At 37.4% G+C, this 6,421-nt stretch overlaps 1 long non-coding RNA gene across 1 annotated transcript in view; it reads right to left on the bottom strand.

The window, feature by feature from the left end:
• Positions 1–2,505: 2,505 nt before the first annotated feature.
• Positions 2,506–6,421, bottom strand: part of LOC102431292 — a 14,298-nt gene continuing 10,382 nt past the window's right edge. The window contains exon 3 of the long non-coding RNA XR_330395.2: positions 2,506–3,018. This is a non-coding gene — a long non-coding RNA (uncharacterized LOC102431292). The remainder of the gene's footprint in view (positions 3,019–6,421) is intronic.

The following is a 6,421-nucleotide window of genomic DNA, read 5'->3' as shown; positions in this document are numbered from 1 at the left end:
TCTGACTTCAGGGTCTAACAGTAGTGATTTGCCTCAATTTTCTTCTCTCATGAAAGTAAATTTCTCTTGGGAAACATATAAGCCTTTGGCTAGAAAACCCATAGGACAGACACCCCCAATCTGTAAAAAAAAACACCACACACAAATTGATGCATTTCTCCAGTACATCTGTTCTTTAAGGGGTTCTGTTAACTGATGTCTGCAACTGGCATAAAAGAAATAGTGGCTAAGAATATAGTGAGAGTTGATGCATGCAGCGAAAACTGCTTCTGGCAACAAAAGACACCACTTCTGGTAACACATCTATATTGCTCAGAATGCAAACGTGGTCTTTTGACGTTGTACTGGTGCATGTTTCAGAAAAACCAAGGCAGGCTTCCCTCAAAAAAGGTGCTGAAATGTCTGCATAAGGATTCTCTTCCACCTCACCTTATTCCACCCTCACTCCACGGTGCAAGGCCAACATGTCAGGACAGCATTTTCAAGCAATTCTAAAGAGTTAGGTTTGAAATAGGACTAAATGGTCAGGACGAGGACTAGCATTTGTCTACTAGGCACTGGGTAGTAGCTGACGGAGATAATAAAGAATAACAGGTTACATGACAGTGTAGCGGTATTAAAAAATGTTGTACTCCTTTCCTTGAGTATTGAAATTGATTTCCTTATCTTACCTGGTCTCTAAATATGTATTTCCATCTATTTAGAATATATGTGGAAGGTATATAAGGACATATATGTATATATACATACTGGCAAGTACGTATGTATTTACATCTATGTATACAAATCCTTTCTTATACAAATAAGGATTTATGTGGATGCAGGATTTTACGTCCACATAAACTTTTGCTCATGGTTGAATTACTGTAGGCCACCTTAAATCAAGGATATCATTTATACCCTTGGAAAATTTGTTAGAGAATTGTCAAGAGGGTGCTTACCAGGGAATTAAAAAATGTTTATTTACTTTAGAAGCAAGCAATTCATATGTTCTAAGTTTAACAAGAGGCTTAACAAAGTTATATTCTGGCATGAGTTAGATCCTGAAGACTTTTTTATATTCTTAGCCACTATTTCATTTTAGTGAAAAATGAAAAGTAAAACATTTACAGCAATATTGTAACCAAGTTATAAAAACCACCACATGTGGCTGTTTTAATAAAATGATGCATTTACTAAAGTATTATCTAAAACAAGCTTGAGATTTTGAAATCAACAGTTTCTTTAAGTGATAGTATGAATTGGGAAGAAATGCTTGTATGCTTTTTAAAGTTCTTGAGGAGGAAAAGCCCAGACAAGTTACCTCTATCAGAGCATTTAGGTATCTAGAAAAATGATACTCTTCATGTCTTTCCAGAATCCATGTAAGTTCTCCCTCCTTCTCCCCCACCCCCCAAATGATTGTGGCACAAAGTACTTGCAAACAAGGAGGTACTGAGCTCAAAAAATTATAATAATAATAATAATAATGATAGCAAGCATTTATATGGCTCTTATTATGTACCAAGGCCTCTTACAAGGGCTTTAAATATATTAACACATTTAATTCTGACAAAAATTCCATGAGGATTATGCAACTCCCTTTTACAGATGAGGAAAATGAAACTTGCCCAAATAGCTCCTCCCTGGAACAGAACGTGGAAAAAGTGAGAAATTAAGACTCGGACTTTTGGAAAAAACTCCCATGTAACCAGACGAGTGATTTGTCTCTATGCCTCTTTCATCTGTAGAAAATTATGATGTTTTCTGTAAAAATTACATTTGTGAAATATTCCCTGTTTCTTAAGCAGCAGTAAGTAAATATGTAATATTTTTAGTCCTTTTAAAGCTTTGCCGTACTTGAGGTCACTGTTCTTCATCTATTCTACGACACGGTGCGGGACTTCTAAGAAAGTGCAGCAAAGTCCTCATGAAAACGTCCTTGTGGGGAAGTTACCAGAACCATAAAATCCAAACCCCTTTCTAACTCCAGTTTGATGAGAATATGTTGTATGCTTTTCTTAAAGTTTGGCCTTGTCGAGTCTGTGACTCTGTTCTCTGGCAACAAAAGTAGGTTCCTGTAGAGCGTTTCATTACTTTCCTCCTTTTGCTCTAAGGTTAGTCAGTTGTACCCTGGGAAGGATGAGTAAAGAGAAATTAGGCAGGACACGGAGGTCTTTTGCTTTCTCCTCTTTCTAAAGACCAATTTGCATTTTATCTTATTGTACCGGGGTCTGGGTTGTGATCCATTCAATTCACAATAAAAATACAGTATTTATGGGTCATAATTAGCCTCTGAATCCTAGTCCATTTGGCAGCACCCTTTTGGTTCATGAGAAGGGGTGGGGGGAGCCACCTTGTGGCTGGAAGATGACCCAGCAGCTTCCAGGACCCAGTTCTGTTTGAGTCGAAAGAAGATGAGGGTAGAAGCCAGAGGTAAATCAGAAATATCAATCACTAAATATTTGTGGAAAGTGGTAAGGGATATAAATAGAATGTATAACTACAATAACACTGAAGCTGTAGTTGTAAATATACATTATCCTCTTTAATATGACATAGAGTAGATTGAGAACCGAGAAATTATTAAGATCCCCACACACACACACACACACAAAAAAATGGAAGAAAAGAATGAAAACATTTAAGTTAAAATTATGTTCATTTTGTAATTCAATAAAGAAATCCCAGAGACATATTTTTAAATTTAATGTTGTTTTCTAAAGCACAGCAAAAGCCCCACAGACATCTGTTTGCATACATTGTGTGTCAGGCAACATCAGATTTGAATGGAATTTATCTAAATTTTATATGCATGGCTTGATGTAAATTGAAATAAATTGTACAGCATACTCTGCGTGGACATATTGGTTTTTCCATCGCTGCTTGAACTTTTAACCCCGGGGCCTGAGCCGGTCACACGTTGACCTGTCTGAACTCTGCTGGTAGATCCAAGTGTGGAAGGCTGACCTTGCCTCCATGGCAACCATAAAGCAGGGTCCATGACTCTTCTCTCCCTTTCTCTCTCTTTTCTCCACACTCCAAATAAAACAAAACAAATTAGTATGTTCTCCAACAGCCAGTGAGTGTAATCTTGGAATAGTTGTTGCCAAAATGCATTTTGCCTCGAACCCAAGCTCTAAGCAAAGCTTTTGCAGCTTGCTTGTCAGATGTTAATGAAAGTTTGAAATGAATGCCTTTATAAAATTAATGGAAAAGACCCCTTCCTGAGACACATTCAGTTTGCTTATCTACTATTATAGTAAAGTATACTTCACATACTCATATATTAAGCAATGTTGCTATAGGTATGTTACACATGCAGATAAACTTGTGTGGGGTTGCAACATAATTCTTTATAGGTAGATTTTTAAAAAAAATACTTAGATTAGGTTTTTCCAATGCCCACAGTATCCACATCAGATCTAACATTTTCCAATGTCATAGAGCTAATGTATCTGAAAGGAGTAAGCATTATGGACCTATAGTCATCTTAATTAAGGTACTTTTATGTTTCTGCTTTGTCTTATGTTTCTGCTTTGTCTTAATTTGGATGATTGATCTTTAAATCCATGTACTAACAAATTATTATTTCACTATCTTTTATTCATCTCTAAAGTTAAAATTACGTTCATGGGATGTATTTGTAGTCATTCATTTATTAATGCAAGCAGCATCTGCTGAATGACTGCCATGTAGGTAACTTGAACTAAATACTGTGGTGATAAAAAAAAAAAAAGTGTATGCCTGGTCTTAAGGAATCCTAGTTTTGTTGCAAGATAGGAGGTTATTACATAGAAAGAGAAAAACTGGAGAACAATGAGACAGCAGTGACAAATGTATATTGTTTAAAATTGTATACCAACTGACAAGGAAACATGGCATAATGAAGTGACCATTTGGGAGTGGATTTAATGGAGAAAGGCCTCTTATGAAGAAAGTCTCTAAAAAGGTGGTTGTCCAGGGCTAGTAAACAAACATTCTGCTAAGTTTAAGAGGTTTCCTAGAATAAGCAGAACCTGGAATAGTGTTGGTATTGTGCAAGAGTTGATAAGGAGAAAAATAACCAGTGAAAATGGCCTATATTGTACCAGGAATAGCAAATATCCTTGAATGCTCATAGATTAATCTGCTATCCTTCATCCTGGGGTTCATATGCATGCCTCAATTATTTGTTTCTGAAGTTATATATATATACACAGACTTGTCAGTTTTGATTTGCAAGGGACTTCTCGTGTCCTTTTTATTTTTTTTTTTTTTTTTTTTTTATTTTTTTTTTTTTTTAAATATATTTTATTGATTTTTTACAGAGAGGAAGGGAGAGAGATAGAGAGTTAGAAACATCGATGAGAGAGAAACATCGATCAGCTGCCTCCTGCACACTCCCCACTGGGGATGTGCCCGCGACCCAGGTACATGCCCTTGACCGGAATCGAACCCGGGACCCTTCAGTCCGCAGGCCGACGCTCTATCCACTGAGCCAAACCGGTTTTGGCATCGTGTCCTTTTTAAAAAGTATTAAAAAAAATCTTAATTTCTAAAAGTTTGAGGTGGAGACCTGAAAATAGCAAATGTTTTACAAGTTGCCTTTGGACAACTACAGGTAACAGGATTGATAGGAGACCAGTCTGATGAAACTGAAGTCCTCATTTAGAGTGGCCTTGGGGTAGTTTAAAAACAGCAACCAAAATATCACAAGAATGTTTTTCTTTGTCAGGCAATATAAAATATAAGAATGACAATATAGTGTAGGCCAGGAGAACCGGGAAATTCTCCTAGTTTGCCTCTAGCAAATTCCTTGACCCTCTGAAGTCACATTATCATGGTGGGCCACAGTTTTCTCATGTATAATAATAAAAATATCTATCAGATACCAAATCCTTGCTTTACACCAGGCTCTAGTGTTCCAAGCACTTTCACGTAATTCTCACAACAATCCTATCAGGTCAGTATTATTGTCCTCAGTTTACAGATCAGAAAACAGAGGCACACTGTCTTTCCCAGGATCATACCCAAGTAGCCTAGCTTTAGATCTAATGTGCTTCATCCACTGCACCAGGGGTCAGCAAACTTCTTCTGAAAGGGACCAAATAGTATGTCTCTTAGGATTTTTGGACCTTGTAGTCTCAGGTGACGACTGTGCCTATATACTGCCAATAGAAAATATGTAAATAAACAAATGTGACCGTGTTCCATTAAAACTTCTTTTATAGTCCCTGAAATTAGAATTCCATATAATTTTCATGTGTCATGAAATATTATTTTAATTTTTTCTTCAGTAATTTAATAATGTAAAAAAAAAAATTGTAAGCTCGCAGGCCCTGAAAAACATGGTGGGTTGGATTGGGCCTATGGGTCATAGTTGCCAGCCTCTACACCACACTAACTTTACTGCCTTTGAGTTGGACTAAATGATCTCTAAAATTACCACTATTCAAAAAACTATTCAGTGATTTTGTTTTTAAAAATATATATTTTTATTGATTTCAGAGAAGAAGGGAGAGGGAGAAAGAGATAGAAACATCAATGATGAGCAAGAATCATTGATTGGCTGCCTCCTGCATGACCCCTACTGGGGATTGAGCACAAAACCTGGGCATGTGTCCTGACTGGGAATCAAACCATGACCTCCTGGTCCATAGGTCAACACTCAACCACTGAACCACACTGACCAGGCTATTCAATGACTTTCTAGCTAGTAGGATAACCGTTCTGAATTCAATATATGTAATTAAGGAATTAAAAGCTGCCTTGGAAAACGAAGCCTGCGCATTTGTTTTGTTTGGAAAAGACTGTATCTAAACTATCTCAGAAGAATGAATTATCTTTGTTTAATTGATATTTTGAGAAAGAATTTTTTTGTTAATGGCTATTGTTATCAGGATTGTAGTCTGATATCTAGCTTGAGACCCTTATGATGCAGTGGAAGCCCACTTGCTCTGCTTTTTAGATAAAATGATAAGTTCGTCTCTGTCTTGTCCACAATTCTATACTACTTCCTACAACTTCCACATCACCTTCTGCAGCTGAAGGTAAGAACCTGCCATCATTTTCCCAGATGTTTACCCTTTGCTCATGTAGACTGTTCTTTATTGTCCTAGCTGTTATCCAAAGGAATCCTTTCCAAAATGTCTTATCCTATATAATAAAAGGCTAATATGAGAATTGTCCCCTCGACTGGGAGTTCGACCAGGAGGGGCGGGGCGGCCCGCCAACCACCCACAGCCCCTCCTGGTAGACAGCCCCGTCGAGGGGACAATTCTCCTATCAGCCTTTTTATTATATAGGATAGACCACTCTTGGAAAGGATATCCTTGCATAACAGCTCGGGACTAGAAAGAAACAGTCTACATGAGCCATGGGTAAACATCTGGCAAAATGAGGGCAGGTTCTTACGTTCAGCTGCGGATGGTGATGCGAAAGTTTCGGGAAGTTGTATCGA

The sequence above is a fragment of the Myotis lucifugus genome, unplaced genomic scaffold, assembly GCF_000147115.1.
Source record: "Myotis lucifugus unplaced genomic scaffold, Myoluc2.0 scaffold_254, whole genome shotgun sequence".
In the NCBI taxonomy this organism is placed as follows: domain Eukaryota; kingdom Metazoa; phylum Chordata; class Mammalia; order Chiroptera; family Vespertilionidae; genus Myotis; species Myotis lucifugus.
The sequence above is the reverse complement of the archived record's forward strand: the minus strand, read 5'-3'. Positions and strand labels throughout refer to the sequence as shown.